This window comes from Amphiura filiformis, chromosome 4, assembly GCF_039555335.1.
Source record: "Amphiura filiformis chromosome 4, Afil_fr2py, whole genome shotgun sequence".
Taxonomy (NCBI): domain Eukaryota; kingdom Metazoa; phylum Echinodermata; class Ophiuroidea; order Amphilepidida; family Amphiuridae; genus Amphiura; species Amphiura filiformis.
Window position 1 is genome coordinate 4,415,999 of NC_092631.1, and position 22,319 is coordinate 4,438,317.

The 22,319-nt window shown below is 37.2% G+C and overlaps 1 pseudogene; it reads left to right on the top strand.

Annotated features, from left to right (window-relative positions):
• The window catches only part of LOC140150483 (dynein beta chain, ciliary-like), an 88,341-nt pseudogene that overhangs the window by 26,656 nt on the left and 39,366 nt on the right, over positions 1 to 22,319 (top strand).

Here is a 22,319-nt window from a genome sequence, read left to right on the forward strand (position 1 = left end):
TTTGTGTGACTTGTGTGTGCTCTCAGATCCCACAAAAAATACTGTGCAAATGTTGCTATTTCATTTCTAAGGGCATATCATACTATCAGTCACAGCGAGCGATAATCGCCAGTAATTAAACGCTTAACATTTAGCGTTTTCACAGTAGCTACCAGTGTCCAGTTGCAGCTAGTAACATAGCCAAAAAGTTGCCATCAAATCAATCGGTTGTGATTTGATGCTAGGGCATGCTAGTGACTTATTGATCAGATATCGGCAATCACTTTTCCGATAAGCGGTAGAAGTTGTGTTATAAAACAGTGATTGCTTAGTATAATATGGCCTTTAACTTCAAGAAAACTGAAAATAATGTGGCTCATGGTATTTTATGAGTAAGCTTAAACCAAAATTATTAATTTGTTTTATTTATTCAGGTTGACTCCTATGAGACAATCTACACAGAAGTAGACGCTGTACAACCAGTTGCAACATTTGATAACTGGTTCCGAGTCGATGGTAAACCATTCAAGCAAGCCTTACTTAACATCATCAAGAAATGGAGCTTCATGTTCAAACAGCATCTCATAGACCATGTTACTAACAGGTATGATTAGTGATGTTCCACAAGGATCAATTTTAGGTCCCTTGTGTCATGAACACTATATATCTGAGTCTGACCTAATGGTTAGGATGGTCAAAATCAAAAACAAAATCAAGTGCAGCACTCAAATGGTCAATATGAGAGGCTGTTGTGGGGGTGCTTGATTTTATTTTGGGTGGGGATCTACTTCTGGGAGCGGAATTCTAAAAACTTACCCCCCAAATTATACTAAATATAATTAAAACTAGACTAAGCTGTGGTCTAACCCACGAACACAGCCGTGTTGTTACCCCTAATGACCTTTGACCCCAAAATATATGAAAACGGCCATAGACATTGGCTAAAGTCAATGCATGGGTGCATGGCACCACTTTGCTATGTTACTTGTGGCAGAAGGGCATTTTGAAGTTTTTTCGTCTCAGACCGGAAGTGACCCCTTAATGACATTTGACCCCAAATAAAAAAATACCACATATGAATTGGGTACCCACAATTCATGTGTGAACATACCGTTACTGTCCTATGTTTTTCTTAGCAAATAAAAAATTTTGACGGTTTTTCGTTTTATACCGGAAGTGACCCCTTAATGACCTTTGACCCCAAATAAAAAAATACCACGTATGAACTGGGTAACCACAATTCATGTGTGAACATACCGTTACTGTCCTATGTTTTTCTTAGCAAATAAAAAATGTTGAAGGTTTTTCGTTTTATACGGAAGTGACCCCTTAATGACCTTTGACCCCAAATCTGTGAGGACCCCATAGACACTGGGTAATAGCAATGCATGTGTGCAAGTGGTGTCACTGTCATACGTAATTTGTGGGAGAAGAAGCATTTTAAAGGTATTTCGTTTTATACCGAAGTGGCCCTTAATGACCTTTGACCCTAAATAAAAAAAAAAAATACCACATATACACAGGGTAAATACAATTTATGTGTGAACATACCGTTACTGTCCTATGTTTTTCTTAGCAAATAAAAAAAATTGAAGGTTTTTCGTTTTATACCGGAAGTGACCCCTTAATGACCTTTGACCCTAAATCTGTGAGGACCCTATAGACACTGGATAATGGCAATGCATGTGTGCAAGTGGTGTCACTGTCCTACGTAATTTGTGAGAGAAGAAGCATTTTGAGTTGAAATCACGTTTTTGACCCCTATGACCCCTCGTGACCTTTGACCCCATGAGTTTCATGTGACATGTAGGGGCATGGTCAATGATGGTTGTGACTAAGTTAGGTCAAAATCAGTGTAAGTATGTAAGTGCTAGAGCAAATGTAGTGGTCGGCAGAAAGAAGAAAGAAGAAGAATTAGCTGTGGTCTAAGACCACGAACACAGCCGTGTTGTGACCCCTTATTGACCTTTGACCCCAAAATATATGAAAGTCCCATAGACATTGGCTAGTGTCAATGTACATTTGCATGTGGCATCACTATGCCATGTTACTTGTGGCAGAAGGGGCATTTTGAAGATTTTTCGTCTCAGGCCGGAAGTGACCCCTTGATGACCTTTGACCCAAAATAAAAAAATACCACATATACACTAGGTAACCACAATTCATATATGAACATACTGTTACTGTCCTTTGTTTTTCTTAGCTAATAAAAAAATTTTGAAGGTATTTCGTTTTATACGGAAGTGACCCCTTAATGACCTTTGACCCCAAATCTGTGAGGACCCCATAGACACTGGGTAATAACTATTCATGTGTGCAAGTGGTGTCACTGTCCTCGTAATTTGTGGGAGAAGAAGCATTTTAAATTTATTTCGTTTTATACCGTAAGTGGCCACTTAATGACCTTTGACACTAAATAAAAAAATACCACATATACACAGGGTAACAACAATTTATGTGTGAACATATCTTTACTGTCCTATGTTTTTCTTAGCAAATAAAAATTTTTGAAGTTTTTTCGTTTTATACCGGAAGTGACCCCTTAATGACCTTTGACCCCAAATCTGTGAGGACCCCATAGACACTGGATAATAACAATGCATGTGTGCAAGTGGTGTAACTCTCCTACGTAATCTGTTAGAGAAGAAGCATTTTGAGTTGAAATCACGTTTTTGACCCCTATGACCCCTGCGTGACCTTTGACCCCACGAGTTTCATATGACATGTAGGGGCATGGTCAATGATGGTTGTGACCAAGTTAGGTCAAAATCGGTGTAAGCATGTAAGTGCTAGAGCAAATGTAGTGGTCGGCAGAAAGAAGAAGAAGAAAGAAAGAAGAAAGAACCTGTAAGAAAAAAGACACAGCCGTGACTAACGTCACGGCTGTGTAAAGAGGCCCAAAAATATGCTGATTATTATCTAGATTTTAAAATGATTTCTAAAATTACGCTTCTTTTGCCGAAAAATTATGAAATTTCTATGATAAATTTTGTTACACGATAATGAAAAAGCACATTTCCAAATTTAGCACAAAACTTTGAAAATGTACGCTTCTCTAAACCAATTTTTGTAATATTGCAACCAATCAAACATAAAAGCCTGGTAATTCAACCCTTTTCAGCCATACATTCCCGTACCCTCCTATTCACAAAAATCCTCCAGAGGGTGCCGGGCATCATTTTTAGCTAAATATCAACCAAACAATTACTAGTAACTATTCCTTTCTTACAGTTTGAGTGAGCTGAAGGAGTTCATCAAAGTGACTGATGAAGGTTTGAGACAGGATGTTGAGGATGGCGATTACGATGGTCTGGTGGACTGCATGGGTCATCTGCTGGCGGTCAAGGACAGACAGGATTCCACTGATGAGATGTTTGAGCCACTTAAGCAGACTATTGAATTGCTGAAGACTTATGAACAAGAAATGTCAGAGGAGGTCCACACTCAGTTACAGGTGAGTTGGCAATTATTAGGCCACAAAAATAAAGACTTTAAAAGAGTTTTTGATTTGTCAAAACCAATTGAAGAAACTTGTTTTTGCCAAATAACATTTGAAAATAAATCAAAATAAATTTGTCAACATATTACCACTTCATTTTAGGTACTTTATGTTGGAATATTCATACAACTCAATTAAAAGGGTGTCAAAACCCCATAAGTTGCTGCTTTCAAGGAGTTTTGGCATCATTTTAGGCTAATTGGAATGTGTTTAGGTCATAAGAAAATGGCAAATTTGGTTACTTTTACATTTCCCATTGAGTATGCAGGAGAGGCAGAGAGTATAATAAGCCCAATCGCCATTCTAACTTCCGATTTTTGAGAGCAGTTTTGGGACACTTTGACCTCTGACATATCGAGAAAATTGACGTAATTATTATTAATTTTCTTATTATTGACGTAATGTTGATCATTAAAAATACTAAATAATTAATGTATAAAATACTAATATTTTTTATATTTGTTTTAATTATTGTAAAACATTTTAGATTATATTTTGTACGCATACAAAAACCCAATATTTCTGAATTTTCTGAAAGGTCAAAGGACAAAGTGTCCCAAAACTGCAAAAACTGTCCTACAATGCATTGCAAACTTCCAATGCCGATTTGGCTTATTCACAGCAAATACACAAAGGGTTTGTCTCAATTGATGCCAACATTTGTGATACCCTTAACATTCTATCAACCACCTCTATGGTTTGAAATGCAAAAATAAGTGTAAATTTCGATATTTTATCGCACATCCCTATTCTTATTATAGGGATTGCAGTATTGTTTGATTTCGATCAAAAGTTGTTCCAGCCAGTATTTTAAACATTTAGACTGCTATTCAACAGTATGTCGTATAATTTGCAGGAATTACCAGAACAGTGGAACAATACCAAGAAAGCTTCAGTAACAGTCAAACAACAAGTAGCGCCCTTACAAGCCAACGAGGTCGCCATCATTCGTCGCAAGAGCACATCATTTGATGTCAAGCAGCATGAATTCAGGAGCAATTCCGCAAGAAAGCACCATTCATCTTTGATTCCACCAATCCGTATCCATGTCTCGATAAGCAGCATGCTTTTATTACAAAGATGGAAGAAGAGATGGTGTCGCTGAAGGAATCAGCTGCACTCTTTGAGGTCAGCTTGCCCGACTATAAACAACTCAAAGCTTGCAGAAAAGAGGTAAGTTTGTTTAACCCCATGAGAACTACCTGCCTATTGGTCAAAAGAAGTTTTCATTATCAATTGGACCAATCAGCAACATTGATAGAATAACTTCACCACACAAAAAAATTGGGGTGAATTATTTGCAAAGCTCCATTCTGATTGGTGATTAAAATGAAGATATCATGTAATTGACCAATCAGAGGCAATGATAGATCGGCAGGTAGTGCTCAGGGGGTTAAGGCAGATAACATTTTGAGGACTTTTCTTAAAATTAATGCTTATTGTCATTTTTGTAAATAGAAAATTTCCAAAGATGCCTCTATAGTTGGATGATGTAAATCCACTTGTGGCCACTCCCTTTATACTCTGAATGTACATGTATTGTCCTGTTTGATCTATTGTAATTTGACCTATGACCTTTGTCTATATAAACCTGTTAAAGTTGGTCACATTTAATACAAACCATCTTCAACATTCCTTAATCTTTAAGGTTCGTCAGCTGAAGATCCTGTGGGATATGATCACCATTGTCAAATCCAGTATAGAAGACTGGGAGAAGACGCTTTGGCAAGCGATCGATGTGGAACAGATGGACATGGACTGCAAGAAGTTCGCCAAGGACATCAGGAGCCTGGACAAAGAGATGAGAGCATGGGATGCGTACGGTGGGCTGGAGTCCACCGTCAAGAACATGTTGACGTCACTGAGAGCTGTGAGCGAATTGCAGAACCCTGCCATTAGGGAAAGACATTGGCAGCAGCTTATGAATGCTACAAAGGTATGATTTGCCATCATTCATTTCATTCATTTCATTCGGCTGTGGAGCAGGTGACTACAAAGTTTCTCTAAGCACCATGTTCCATCAGTTCATAAGCTAGTGAGGCAATACGGGCTGATTCATAATGAAGTATACTCTCGTTTGTGGCGCTTTTGTACGAAATCTATAAAAAATCCACTGTAAAATAATAATATCATTGAAAAGAGGAGAACCTGAACCTGTAAATTAAAAAAAGAATGGTTGTATTTACTTTTACCAAACTTGAGTTATATTCATTTGAAGATAACCACACATGGAATATCATTTGGTGCTGTGCCCTACAGGATATTCCTCGGTTCCAAAACAAAACATTTAGATTTTTCATAATAGTCCGGTATCTACCAGGTTTTAATGTGCATCCCCCCAGGACTCTACCAAACCAACTTTTTGGCTTCCTTTTATGGTCCTATAACACATTCAAGATGTTATCAAAAAATATTTCCCGGCACTCCGGCCATATTCAAGGTTAAAGGTCAACACAGTGGTCAAATTTCAAAGTTGCTCAAATCTGGTTATTCCTCTCATTGCAAGGATTCAGAAAAAGTATAGTTTGACCTACCTGCGACTTACCGTTCTTGAGTTATAAGCAAAAAGGTCAAATTTTGAGCGGTGGTCAGTTTTTTTGGCCACACAGGGGCCAAAAATTAAAAATGCTCCGATTTCACTACGTGGTCAGGGATGGAATTTGAATACGTGTACACGTTATTATGATAAGAAAAGAGGTACCGTTAGAATGTACCTCATTTTTAACATATATAATGAACCACTTGTCTTGAATCACTGAAATTTCAGTGAAGTAATTGGATTCTTTGCCCCTATAATATACATAAATTTTGGTACCAGTGTGTAGTTATTTTTTGAGAAAAATGCAAAATTAGTCACAAAATTTATCAGGGGGTATAGTACCACCTTAACCTCTAACCATTGATTCCTATTACAGGTGAGGTTTGATATGAATGAATCCACGACTCTTGCTGATTTACTCGCACTCAACCTGCACAACTTTGAGGATGAGGTGCGAGGCATCGTTGACAAGGCTGTGAAAGAGATGGGCATGGAGAAAGTCTTGAAGGAGTTAAACACTACGTGGTCAGGGATGGAATTTGAATATGAGAAACATCCAAGGACTGGGGTGCCACTCCTCAAATCAGATGAGGAGTTAATAGAGACACTCGAGGATAACCAGGTAAAGTTCTTTTGCAGGTGGAGCAATTTTAGAATATTGAATAGTGCACACTTAGTTACCAGGTCAAAGGTCTCTTTAACATCACATTACTATGCAAGCAGCCATATTGCTTTTACCATAATAAACACATGACATGAACACAATGTATGATTACGTGTCCACAGTTGTTATCGTTTCTATCGATATTTCTACAGTTACCACCTGGTAACCATATCCTAAACCTAATCCTAACACCTAATTTTTAAATGTAACCCTAACCCTAAATCCAAACTCTAATCCTAATATTTTGGGTGGCAGCAGTTATTATAAAGTCTTGCCTGAGTAAAGCAGTGAGTTTTGTAAGTTCCCTGTGGAAAATATGTTGAACTCATTTGTAGAAATATTTCAGAATTTAAGATATTGAAAAATTAAAGAAATATTGTGATTTTTTTTTCTCAACTGCAAGCAGTTAAAAATCCATACACATCCTATTGAAGACATGTTCTTAATCTCTCACACAGGGAGTGTGAATTTTAAATGGGTTACCTGTTTGTCTGACTCCATTTGAAATTCACACTCCCTGTGTGGGAGATTAAGGGTAATGTCTTCTATAGGGGGTATGTGGATTTCAACTGGAATTGCCCAATATCTCAATCTGAGTAAGATGACCAACAACACACTCATTTATTTTTTATTTTCTTTATAACAAAACGCATCCAGGTTCAACTGCAGAATTTGATGACCTCCAAATACATTGCCCATTTCCTGGAAGAAGTATCTGGTTGGCAGAAAAAGCTGTCTACAGCTGATTCTGTCATCTCCATATGGTTTGAAGTCCAAAGAACATGGTCACATCTTGAGAGCATCTTCATCGGGTCGGAGGATATTCGAAGTCAGCTGCCGGAAGATTCCAAGAGATTTGATAACATCGATACGGATTTCAAGGAGTTGTTGTATGACATTGAGAAGACACCTAATGTTGTTGAGGCAACCAACAAGAGTGGTTACATGACAAGCTAGAGGCACTACAACAAAGGTAATATTTGGCTTCTAATTTAGCTCATTTAGATCATTTTTAAAATCTTAAACCTTTTTTTTTTACAGTTATGATTCATGAATGTCTATTCTGGTCATTTTTATGGAGTTACTATGGCAACTAAATAAATATAAGTTTACCTATAGAAAGTGTCTTCAGCTCAGTCTAGTCAGTAACATCTACAGATTTGATGAATCTTTTGCAAAGATGTAAAAATAAACTGTCTTTGGATGTGGATGTGTGTTTTTGTCAACACATAGAATTTCCTGGAGGAGACATAAGCCACTGATTTCACAAAAAATTCTATATACATTTGTTGAGATGACTCTTGTAGAAATGTCTTATTTTCTTAAATTTAGTTTGTGTAATGTAACTTTATGTTCTGCACAAACTTTTAAGCTCATTTAATACTGAGATATATGCATTTTATGAAACAAAGAAGTGTTAAATGATTTTAAACCAATTTCATTATCAAAGCAAAATTTGTTGCTTAACTGCTTGGATTGGTTAATGAGATGATTTTTGTATCAGATGTCATTAGAAAATAGGTGATGTACCAGTCCACTAACTACCAACTGTTTAAAAGCATCCTGTTCATCTTAGGTTTGTTACTTTTCATCTGCAGTTTGACAATATGTGAGAAAGCTTTGGCAGAGTATCTGGAAACCAAGCGCTTGGCTTTCCCAAGATTCTATTTTGTATCTTCGTCTGATCTACTGGACATACTCTCCAATGGAACCAACCCATCAAAGGTAAGACAAATGAATATTAAAGCCAAATCGGATTGGAAGTTTACAATGCATTGTGAGACCGTTTTTGCAGTTTTGGGACACTTTGCCCTCTGACCTACTGAGAAAATTAAGAAAAATTGGTTTTTGTGCAAAATATAATCTAAAATGTTTTACAAGAATAAAAACAAACCCAAAAAAAACCCCATTATTATTCAATAAATTAATTATTTAAATATTTTTAGAGATAATATTATGACAATAATAAATAAATTAATAATAATTACAGCAATTTCCCCGATATGTCAGAGGTCAAAGTGTCCCAAAAAAGCAGGAAGTTACAATAGCGATTAGGCTTATTGCATACATATTTATTGCAAAAGATGTAATTTATATTATACAGCAAGTGTATTATTTTTAACTGGTGAGAAACTTATCACCACCATGTCAATCTTGTAGCCTGCTATCATGTATCCCATATAATAGTCAACATTTTTGTTCATAGCAGGTGTGTGCTGGAGGTAGGGGTTGAAGTTATCTTTGCATATCCCTGCATAATATACAAATTGTGTTGTTCTAGCACCTGGCCTGTCTAAGTTAACATAGGTCTCATAAATCTGTAGATTTACTATTGGTCAACCAAACTACCCTTCCCTCTCTTTTAAATGACACCCCATATTTAGTTGAGTTACTCCATCCATATATCCGCTTACTTTTTTTTTAGGTTCAACGTCACTTGGGCAAATTGTTTGATAATATGGCTAAGTTGAAGTTTGAACAAGATTCAGAAGAAAATGACACCAAGGTTGCTCTTGGCATGTATAGCAGTGAGGGCGAGTATGTTGACTTCAAGGAACCCTGCGAGTGTGTGGGCCAGGTAATATATTATGTGTATCTATGTATTTAAAAGTTTTTTATGAGGAACCAATAATATGTACAAAAGTTGATTACTGTGAAAGTGATAATGAACCAAAGTTTGCGAATGTCCTACTAAAACAAAATTCCATTTGTTAGGGTGAGGCATTAAAAAGTCTGATTACGTTTGTTAAAAAAGTAGTTAAAATATCTGCAGTGAAGAATTATCAACATAAAAAGAAAGCACTTTCGTTTATAGGACGTCATCAAAATTTTGGTTTATTCCCTAACTTTTGCTATTTGTATAACTATTTTTCGCCCAAATGAGACCTGTCAATATATATTAGAATTTGTGACAAGTTACTTATAGTCTGTATACCTTTCTCGAATCAGTAATTTAGATATTGCTTTAGAAGTATAGAAATGTATACATTTTCATAAAGGAAATGATGCAAGGAATCCAGCTAGCGTAGCAGATTCTTGCAAAAATTAACAGTATCTCACGATTTTATTTTACTTTACCAACTCGAGAAAGGTATACAGACTATACCATAATTTCTTGTAATACCTCCTGACACCTTGGCACATCCTCGTATGTCATGAAACAGGGAAAGACCAGCCATATACCTGATGTGCATCAGTTGGTGGAGAATAAAACGAGATCTGATTGCGTTCGCCTGCGACCGCGAGCATGCACAGCCAGCAGTGACAAATGAATCGGAAGTGATCCCTTAATTACCATTGACCCCTCAAAAATATTACATAGTGCTTAGGATGTCATAAGGAATATTCCTGGTGCATTTCAGCTTAATCGAACTTATACATGGATTTTGATTTTTTAAATTTATGATTGACCTTTTGACCCCTTTAATGACCTTTGACCTCAATGAAAATAAAACCTTATGTACACCGACAAAATGCATTGTTCCAATTTTAATTAAAAAATTCTACTATGTTTAGTTGTCGAGATAAAAATTCTTGAAGTTATTTAGCTAAAAACAGGAAGTGACCCCTTAATGACCTTTGACCCCCCAAATAAAAATACCATGCATACAACAGGTAACACTGATTCATGTATGATGATTATATTACTCTGGTCTGTTTACATTTTGAGATAAAAATGTTTTAAACATTTTTGATAATTTTGGTTTTTGACTGGAAGTAACCCCTTAATGACCTTTGACCCCAAAACTGTAGGCATCCTAAAGACCCTGGCTAGTAGCGATGCATGTGTGCTAATGGCTACTCTCTGCTATGTAATTTGTAAAGACAGTGATTTTTTGAATATTTTTACAAATTTTTCAGACTTTTACCGAAATGACCCCTTAATGACCTTTGATTCCAATTTTGTGGTATAACTTTTAGACAATGAATATAGATCATGCAAGTGACGTCACGATGCTATGTAATATGTGGGAGGAGTAGCATTTTTAGTGAAAATCCAAGTTTTGGCCACTGACCGGAAGTGGATGACATTTGACCGGAAGTTGATCATGTGACATCTGTGGCACCACCAAACGGTTCTACTGACCAAGTATGGTCAACATGCCTGAAAGCATGTGGCTGCGATGGCTGATTATGATGTTGACAGAAGAAGAAAGAAGAAAGAACGCGGTAAAAACAATGCACAGCGCCGATGGCGGCTGTGCAATGAAGAAGAAATATTACTTTAATAGTTTTCTAAATACTTCCTATATCCTTAATGGCCATCAGGTGGAAGCATGGCTCAACAAACTCATGGACACCATGCGAGACACAGTCCGTGCCACGTTTGCAGAATCCGTTGTAGCCTATGAAGAGAAACCAAGGGAACAGTGGCTGACTGATTACCCTGCTCAGGTTGCTTTGGCAACGACACAGATCTGGTGGACTACAGAGGTCAACATAGCATTCGCAAGGTTAGAAGAAGGTCATGAGAATGCAGTCAAGGACTACAATAAGAAACAAGTAAGTTGTGGCTACAAACCATATAGGCTATATTTAAGATTTTATTCTTATGAAGCAATGTTACCAGAATAGTTCAATATTTTCAATGCTTTTTAATGAGCTATCATATTACTGTGAGAATGTCATTTGCATGAACACAACAGTACACAAACACAGTCGTATTTCAAATGACAAAATGTGGGTTGAGCAGAAATATTGATCTAACCAAAAGTCATCGGAAATACCAACCAATCAGGTGTGAGTTGAAGTGTTCGCAGACGTTCGTCATGTTGTGTTCAATCAAGTGAAATCCTTACTGAAGTAAGACCTGTTTACATTTCACAGCATTTGCAGTATGTTGCATTAAAATTGGCTATCAAATCTTTCACATGTACTGCAATTCCAACATTTTCTACAGGTAATTCAGGCCGTAACAGATCACTGCATCATCTGCATGGAATAAGTTACATCCCAGGTGTAATTAATCTGAAATGGGATAAAGTAAACATTTCAAATGGTGCCCTGTTTAATATAAGAGCAAAATGAATAAAAAAAAATACATTTCAAATGATACCTAAGCAGCTGAGATTAGTCGAGAATGTTATTGAACAATTTTGATATGGACACTGTGCCTTCTTAGTTGATATAACAGTGGCAATGTGTTTATTAGTCAAAATCATATTCTATGTGTATTTGATACCCAAATTGACTTCTAAATCTTTGGTCAAATGCAACTTTAAACAATTCTTTCAAAAAGATAGTGACTTACTTTTATATCGGGCTATTCAAGTTGAAATCCATACACCCCCTATGGAAGACATTATTTTAATATCCACAGGGAGGGTGGATGTTAAATGAGGTTACCTGAATGGGTGATTCCATCTGAAACCTACACCCCTTGTGTGGGAGATTAAGGTCATGTCTTCCATAGGGGTGTATGGATTTCAACTGGAATAGCCCATTTACAAAATGCTTCTAAATCTTGTTTCATCCGGTCCATATAGGTTCAACAACTCAACACACTCATCAACATGTTGATTGGCAAACTCAGCAAAGGTGACCGTCAGAAGATCATGACCATCTGCACCATCGACGTACACGCCCGTGATGTCGTAGCCAGCATGGTGATAAAGAAGGTCGAGAATGCCCAAGCCTTCCATTGGCTGAGTCAGCTTAGGCATAGATGGGACGAGGAGAAGAAGGATTGCTTTGCTAATATCTGTGATGCACAGTTCAAGTACTCGTATGAGTATCTTGGGAATACGGCAAGACTTGTGATTACACCACTTACAGATAGGTAAGCTTAAAGGGACATACAACAATTTCAGTACAAAATTGTTTTTGCCAAAGAGCTCCAATTATATGTTAATAAATGCGTATCACTTGTTGAGAGAGAAATTGGATTCAATAATGTATATTTGTGTATATTTTCAGTCATCCAGGTATATAAAATATCAAGTTGATTTAATTAAAATCTAGTCAACTGGACTTACTATTTTATGACTGGCGATGTTTCACATCCTATCCTGGATGCTTCCTCAAGCCGTCTGATTTTTCGGCGGCGATTGGTCAGTGACCCGTGACGGGGTCATAGACAATGTACAGACAATGGATGTAAGGACTTGTATAAGGGAAACTAAGCAACCGCTGGCTAAGCGCATGTATCAGCATAGAAGAGCAAGCGCATCCGGTTGTGGAGACTCTGCTGTATACTCGCATCTCAACAGTACCAACCACACATTCGATAACAAGGAAGTTGTCATATTAGACAGAGAATCACAGTGGTTTGAGAGAGGTGTGAAAGAGGCTGTTTATGTGAAGCGGGAGGAGCCATCTCTGAGCAGAGGAGGAGGCCTGCGCCACAACTTGGCAGGGGCCTACAGTTCTGCTATCTAAAAGACCCCTCGACGTCTCAGTTCTGTGACCCCGTCATGGGTCACTGACCAATCGCCGCCGAAAAATTAAACGGCTTGAGGAAGCATCCAGGATAGGATGTGAAACATCGCCAGTCATAAAATAGTAAGTCCAGTTGACTAGATTTTAATTAAATCAACTTGATATAATGTAGGTGAGCTGTAATGTTGATGCAATCCAATGCACAAGTCCTGCAGATGGCAAGTGCATTAGACACTCAACATCAGCGCATGTGCATTATTGTGTCCAATCTCTCGAGCAAATGGATGGATCCACATTTATTAACCTATATCATACACATCAAAGAATTTCTGCAAATGTACAAGGATAATCAATTTAGACGGTGCTATGGTAGTGATGTCATCATCAGATGTTAATAACAAAATGTACAACCGTCTGGATTGTGAATTTATTTTTCACCAAATGGAAATGATTGATCAGTAGTCATGCAAAGTCGATTTAGGTATATTTTTATAATTCATGGTTTCTAAATCGCTTACTTCAACTTAAAGCAAAATACAATCTTCCTATTTCAGATGTTACATCACCCTGACACAGTCACTTCACTTGGTGATGAGTGGCGCCCCCGCTGGGCCAGCCGGGACAGGCAAGACAGAAACCACCAAAGATTTAGGACGTGCACTAGGAATCATGGTGTATGTCTTTAACTGCTCGGAACAGATGGACTACAAGGTAAAGCAAAGATTAGGAGTTGGCGCATATCCACTAAATATTTTGATAGCATCAACATTTGTGCAATTTTGTATCCTCTGTGGCCAGCACACAGATATGTTGAAAACAAATCAAACCCAACATGTATACTCAGTCAGAATCAAACCAGCTAACTTTGATCTTTAGACCAACCCGTTAAGCACTAAGCCAAAAATACTGAGTGAACATAGAAGCATGTGATTAAATCTAAGTCTCTGGTTTGATTGGTGCTCATCTCATTCCTAGTGGTTTACTTTAGAATGGTATTTTGATTTAATACAGGTCACCCATCCCAATTCTGTGCTCGCATGTTGACCTGATTTTGGGGATGATTTGATGAGGTCATTCAGATAAATTAAGGATACGATACATGATTTACCGACAAGTGACTCATTTCGGAATGCAATCATGAATTTTGAAGAAAAAAAAGTTTCCACAGGGTTCGTTGGGATTCGAACCAGCGATCCGGAACTTCCTTTGATTACGGGTCTAGTGCTTTACCGCTCGGCTACGGTGACAGTTGAGCGGAGGAGTGTAATGATAAAAGATAAATCTCATAATGCCATCTTTTTTTTTTTAATGACAAAAGACGCGTTTTGTAAAGATAGATTAGCCGTTTTATGCATAAATAACACAAACGTTTGGGAAAGGTTTCAAACAAATAATAAAGACACTGATGTGATGATGAAATTTGTAAGTCAGGAAATATCTGCGCCGTAATGTTTTGTTTTGGTTTTAGAAATTTGACCTTAAAATTTACGACTTCTTGACATTATCATTTGAAATCAACAAAAGATATTTCAACAGTATATGGCCTCATTCTTGCTCTAGAATGTTTTGCACATGTATATGAAATAGCTTCAACAATGGTTCGTTGCATAATGGTAAAAACAGCCTTGACCTAAAAAAGGGCGAGAGGTACCATATTTACGGATTCAGGCTAAATTAAAAATTGATATAAAACGTTTGTTCTTTGATCGATTACAAAAATTAATTTTTGTCATATAAAGAAGTTGTGTCTGGCATGAATTACACTACAGTTTTTATTCTTAGGGCTCTTTGACTTCTTCAAATAATTTTTTAAATGATAGAGTGAATCCCCTGGCCCTCTATAATTACGCACAAAAGATCGAGTCCCCTTAACTGATTGGTGTATTGTTCTTTTCCACAGTCTTGTGGTAACATCTATAAGGGTCTGTCTCAGACTGGAGCATGGGGATGTTTTGATGAGTTCAACCGTATCTCAGTAGAAGTGCTCTCAGTGGTAGCAGTCCAGGTGAGCTTCATAAAGTACAGTATTTTCTTGTCACATTTTATACATTGACATGTAAATGAAAATGCTTAGGTATTTATGAACTTGGGCAAGTTGTTTTCCTTTATAATATGAATTTAGCAGCAAATTCTCCTTTTTATGCATAAACTATTACCTTCTATTAGTCTATTCACTGAATCTTGAATACTGCAAATGTTTCAGGTGAAATGCGTGCAAGATGCCATCCGTGACAAGAAAGAGCGGTTCAACTTCCTTGGTGAGGAGATCAAGATGGTACCTACGGTGGGGATATTCATCACCATGAACCCAGGATATGCTGGTAGGACTGAACTACCAGAGAATCTTAAAGCACTCTTTAGGTAAGGAAGGACAACTACTGTAATGTTGGTATTTAAACACAGAAAGAAACATATTTTAGGCAATCTACTAGCTCCTGTGGCCACAGTGTGCAATTATTCACTAGTATATCATTTGTATTGCAGACCTTGTGCCATGGTTGTCCCTGACTTTGAGTTGATTTGTGAGATTATGTTGGTTGCTGAAGGCTTCTTGGATGCAAGACTTCTGGCTAGGAAGTTCATCACACTGTACACACTCTGCAAGGAACTGCTTTCAAAACAGGTAAAATCTTGCCGTTTGAATGATGTTTTTCACTCTCACTACTCCATGTAAACTGTTGATTTAACCAGTGCTAATATATAAGAGGTTCACTGATATAAAATTGGACGGATTGAGTGTGATACCTGAATTTATCGGTCGAGCTAGAGTTTTCAAATATCATGCGAGACTAAGTCGAGCGTGATATTTGAAAACTCTAGCGTAGACTGATAAATTCAGGTATCATGCTAAATTATCCGTCAATTTTATCATTATTATATCTTCAGAATCTTTTTGGTCAAAAACATGATTTTTGGTCCAAAAATTTGCCTATTGGTCAAAAATGATTTTTGACGTGATTTTTGGTTAAAAATGTGATTTTTTGGTCAAAATGTGATTTTTTGTCAAAAATGTGATTTTTGGTAAAAAATATGTGATTTTTGGTCAAAATGTGATTTTTGGTCAAAAATGATTTTTAGTCAAAAATGTGATTTTTGGTCAAAAATGTGATTTTTAGTCATGGCTTGTCACATAAACAACAAAAAAATCACACCAACAGAGACTTTTACATATAAAGTATATGAACTATGCACTCTATGAAGAGGCTACAGATATGAAAAAACCCTGTAGCTCCCGGTGACCGATACACAAATTTATCGGACAGCTGGGTTATGTACAAAGGTATAGGATGCAAGATTCTGAAGACGTAATAATGCATAATGCTGCCACTGACTTGGTGGTGGCTACTAGGCTTGTCCAGTAACTGACTGGTAACTGCGTTTACATTGTATTATCATGAAGGGTCTGAGCAAAAGTTAATTGCCCTTGCAGGTAGGTGCGACAAATTTATCATGTTATGTATTGGGCTATTCCAGTTGAAATCCACACTACCCCTGTGAAAGATTTTGGAAATATCTTCCACAGGGGGAGGATGTTTTTAAATGTAATTGGTCAGGGTTAATCATTTTGAAACCCATACTCCCCCTGTATTTTAATAAGTCTACCTATATCTTCCTCAACTGGAGTATGTATGTCAAATGGAAGTTACTCAATTGACTATTGCGTTCAAAACTCATACTCCCTCTGTGGAAGACTTTAGCTAAATCTTCCACAGGGGTAGTGTGGATTTTAAATGGAATTTTTTTTTAATGTTGGTAAAAATATGTTATAAAGCATTTGTTGGAAGAATTGTGTAATTAACACTATTATTAAGTTTTGAAAGTTCCGAGCATCAAATTTTCTCAAGCTTAATTTGATTTTGAGTTTGAGTCAGGTGGAGGGAAGGGGTAAAAACGGCATCCCGTATTGGATTGTAAATTCTTTGCAAGCTTTTCGATATACTATTTTTTTTTTGCTAAAGAAGTTGCACTGCAAAGTTAACGAGTGAGCTTCACTTTTTCTTTCAGGACCATTATGATTGGGGTCTACGCGCCATCAAGTCTGTACTTGTTGTAGCTGGTGCACTCAAGCGTGGTGATCCCGACCGTCCAGAAGACCAGGTGCTCATGCGTGCCCTGCGTGATTTCAACACACCCAAGATTGTCTTTGATGACATGCCAATCTTCATGGGTCTCATCGGTGATCTGTTCCCTGCGCTTGACGTACCACGTCGTCGTGATATGGATTTCGAGAAGGTTGTGAAGCAGTCAACGCTAGATCTGAAGCTTCAAGCGGAAGACAATTTCATTCTGAAAGTTGTGCAGTTGGAGGAGTTACTAGCAGTCAGACATTCTGTATTTGTTATTGGCAATGCAGGAACTGGCAAAAGCCAGGTAGGTTGGCAAGAAATAATACTGTAAAAACTTGATAGTTAGCATATGTGCTTACTATCGAGCGCTTTTAAAACATGCCAACATGAAGTGCCCCATCCACAAAAGTGTGAAGGGTTTTGAGCAAATCATTGATACACATAGTTATGTACGAACAAGTAAACCTGCAAATTTGTGTCCCAACCCCATCAGCTCACTTGGTAAAGCGCCAGACTTTGGTACAATTTCATGTTTTCAAAAGTGCTTGATAGTAACCACATATGCTAACTATGGAGTTTTTATGGTAATTTGTAAGAAAGTTGAATGGGCAATACCTGCCTTTTATCATATAAGATTTGTAGCACTTTTAAGGTGTCAAGTCTGAGAGAAGTGGGACTTGAGATGCTTCCAGGAGCAACTTGAATCACCTCATGAACAATCTCAAAACCCAGTGCCTTGTAAGTTAAGGGGAGGGGTAAACCATAAAAATTTTTTTTTTTGCATTTTGCATCCTATTTTGGTCCCCTTATGGATACTTATGTGAAGACGACACAAAATATAAAATTTCAAGGTCAAAGGTCATCTCATTTGCATAATAATGGGCGGCCATCTTGGATTTGGGGTACATGTAAATCCCAGAGTTTCTTGGGAAAACGATAAGCTATTTGAATGATTTTTTTCTTCAATACATACAATAAAGTATGTTACACTGCGTAACAGAGCCCTTTTTTGAGATTTTAACACTTCAAGTGTAATTTTGAGGTGTGAAAAACGCATTTAAAACCTAGAAACACCTAATTTGCATATTATGCAAATTATTTCATGCATCAATACAATTTTGCATACTGATTCCTAAGGTACTTGAATTTATTTAAATGTTGACACTGTTTCTAGGCCTGTAATGTGTTCCTTTGAAGAGTTTAAAGGAGAAAATGTAAAATATAGCCGGTTAAAAAACAATAAAAAACAAAAGAAATTACAAGATCTTATTTTCTTTGTTTTTTATTGTTTTTAGACTTGCATTTGCGTAAATTGGTGAACTATAATTGACGATAACTTAGGAACCCAATGTCCGATTTGAGTGGAATAAAAAGCATATGATAGAGAAACATTTGCTTGTTCACCTCAATGTAAATGCCAAAAGACACCATTTTCTGGAATATATGGTTTCCTCCCCACTTAAACAGTTGTGGTTTCATCAGCAAATCATCACCCTGCTACAACTATTGCCTAAGTCATTTTTTGGAATTTTGAGAACAAGTACGAAAAATGGTTCAATCATGCATTTTAAACATTTATTCACCAATTTTTGCATAAGAACAAATGATGAGACAAGTTAAAGGAATAATCAGAAATGAATAGGGTAATTATGTAACTGATGCATTCTTGAACCATATTTTATATGTGCTCTCAAAATTTCAAAAAATGACTGAGACAATAATATCGTAGCAGGGTGACAAAATGCACTTTCAAATTAAATATGAGGCAGCCATTGGTGCAGGCATGCCTTTTTTGTACTCGCTAAATCATAATGCTATGAGGTTCGTCTAGAGAGTCCAGGCACTGCCATGTTTGCATGTTGTGCTCCTTGATGGCTTAAGAGTTATATCAACCTTCATTCAGCAAATGCAAAATACAAAAAGCACACCAGCAAAAGCAAGAATTCAAGGGGAACAAATAAGCACAGGACAAAATGCGTTCTTGTAATGTGTTGTGTTGCTAACAACAGCTAAGCGCTACATGCGCAAACCTTTGTAACTTTGAAGCTTAAAGATGCCAAGTTTGGGCCTTTGTTGCTAGTCCTTTGTTGATTATTGCCATTGATACATAATTTCAGTCACCATGCATGACAATCCAATAATGGTGGATTTAACGTAATACTTAATAGAATTACTTATTGGGAACTAAGACTCTCCAGTCTTATCTCTTTGCTTAAAACAGTAGAAATGTACCTGGAACAAAATACAGTGAATAAGTTTAGTCTTTTGGCAAGTCTCTCTTGATTCTAAAAAATGTAATGCAAACCTTTAAAATGCTTAAAAGTTTTGATTTTGTAATTTTTCTCCCAGGTATTGAAGACATTGAACAAGACATATGCTAATCTGAAACGCAAACCTGTCCTCGTGGATCTCAATCCAAAGGCTGTTACCAACAATGAGTTGTTTGGTATCATTAACCCAGCTACCAGAGAATGGAAAGATGGTGAGTCATCCTTACTCTAAAGCTGAATTTATACTTGATCACCAAGCGATTGCGATGCACCGCTTTTGAAAAGCGATGGGCATTTGCCGAATTTTGCGATGCATCGCTCGTCGCTTTTGCATTTATACTTATCACGGCAATAGCGATTGCAGACAACAATTAGAATATGCTAAATGCCACAAAATACATTTTTAGAACATCCATTGCTGTCAATAATTATTGCTTTGAATTAATTCATCACCGAAAGTTAATAATCAAGAAAGCTAAATTAATTAGCAAAATAATAGATCCAGTTGGATGCAAATGATTGGTTGATGCATTCACGTGTCAAGCGATATCGCTTGAAAGTTGAGATTTCTTCAACTCGCAAAAGCAAGGTCATTTTTGCCCCAGCGATTGGTATCGATTGATCGGATTGACGCTCTGAAAACTGAAGTAAATAATGAGCATGTGTGAGAATCGCTTTCCTTCAAAAGCGATCAAGTATGAATTCAGCTTAACCCTAACAGAGATGTAACTTTGCAAGAAATTTCTGGAATTACGGAAATTGGGGCCATTAAAAAGAAAAATTTCGGAAATGTTAAATTTGATTTTTGATTTTGTAACATTTCTGGAATTGGATGATGATATTTCAGCATAAAAAGAGCAAAAACCTGAACTTGAAACTGAAGAAGAATATCTTTGTGGATCTAAATCCCAAAGCTGTCATTTCAATTCCAAAATACAATCAGACCTACATTTTAAACACTGTTATATAGATTTAGGGTTTCAACAGGTTTTCTGTCAGATGTGTATGACACTCTCAGGGTTTTGTCAGGATTAGGTCTGACTTCATCGGAAATAAGACTATTAACACTAATGCATGTCGACAATACCTTGCCTACAGAATATCATAGTGGGTCCAATGATACACATTTGACCCACTACATATGATACACATATCTGCTTAAGAAATGGAGGCTCAGAATAGAGTTGTTCTTAGTTTTAATTTAAAGACTCATTTCTTTGCTTCACTTGCAGGTTTGTTCTCTGTGATCATGCGAGACATGAGCAACATATCTCATGATGGACCCAAGTGGATTGTCTTGGATGGAGATATTGATCCTATGTGGATTGAATCACTCAACACTGTTATGGATGACAATAAGGTAAGGTGTTAAGGGATGTAGGGGAGAGGGATTGGAGGGAAGGGAAAGAGGACCATGGGATGGTTATGTAGATCCTATGTGGATTGAATCACTCAACACTGTCATGGATGATAACAAGGTAAGGTGTTAAGGGTTGTAGCGGAGAGGTATTGAAAAAGGGAAAAAGGAACATGGGATGGTTATGTAGATCCTATGTGGATTGCTACACTCATCGCTGTCATGGATGATAATAAGGTAAGGTGTTAAGAGATGTAGCGGAGAGGGATTGAAGGGAGGGAAAGAGGAACATGGGATGGTTATGTAGATCCTATGTGGATTGAATCAATCAATACTTATGGTTGACAAATAATGGAAGGACGTATTTCCTTGGGAGGTATAAAGGGAGGGGTAGGAAGGGGGATATGGATGTAGATGCTATGTGAATGGAATCACTTAAACGATGTTATGGATGACAACAAGGTCAGGACATATTTCCTTGGGAGGTAGGGGGAAGTGAGGGAAGAGGAAAGAAAGGGGAGGGAGAAGGGGTCAGAGTAAGAGATGAATATGAAGGAGATTAAAAAGCAAAAATGACATACGCAGTCATCAGGATGTTCGAAATTGCTACGCTCATTCTTCAGCTGTATGTCATGACATATTTTCAATTTGCAGTCATGAAATCATGTTATGCTAATACTTATGTACATTTTCATCAAGGCAAATGTTGTCAAAATCAAGTGGGGTTTTAATTGATGTGTTTCCTGATTTGCAGGTGCTGACATTGGCTAGCAACGAGCGCATTCCGCTGACACCAACTATGCGTCTCTTATTTGAGATCAGCCATCTGAAGACTGCCACTCCTGCCACCGTGTCTAGGGCTGGGATTTTGTATGTAAACCCTACTGATTTAGGATGGAATCCGTAAGTGCACATTCTTAAATCACCATCTTTTTTCTTTTTCTAATCCTGACCCTAGGATTGTAACCCTAACCTGTTCTGCATGTCAACCAAACAGATCTAATTAAGGGACCTTTCATTAATTTAGCTTTCGTGAAAAAGTGCTTGTTTTTGCCCAACGAGGTGTTAGTCCTGAAAAAAAATAAAAATATATACTTGATTTGTTTTCTGTGACATTTACTTATCAAACTGACAGCCAAAAAGGCTGTTAAAACATTTTTTTAAACTTTTTTCCTATGACTGTCATTCTGACAAGTAGGCTGTGCATTGCTATAGTCTTCCACATAGGGAGTATGAGTTTCAAATAGAATAGATAATTGAAATACTCACTCCAATTGTGGAAGATATAGGTAAAGCCATAATACAGGGGGAGCATGGGTTTCAAAATGATTAACCCTGACCAATTACATTTGACAAACATACTCCCCCTGTGGAAGGTCTTCCACAGAGGTATTGTGGCTTTCAACTGGAATAGCCCATTATCATTACTTTGGACTAGCTGGCTCTTGACCAATCACAAATGTTGAGACCAGCATGGTCCAGTGGTTAAGGTCTGTGACTCTGGTGAAGGGGTCCCCGGTTCAATTGCTGCTGGAGGCAAATAGTAAACTTTATTATCTGCTCCCT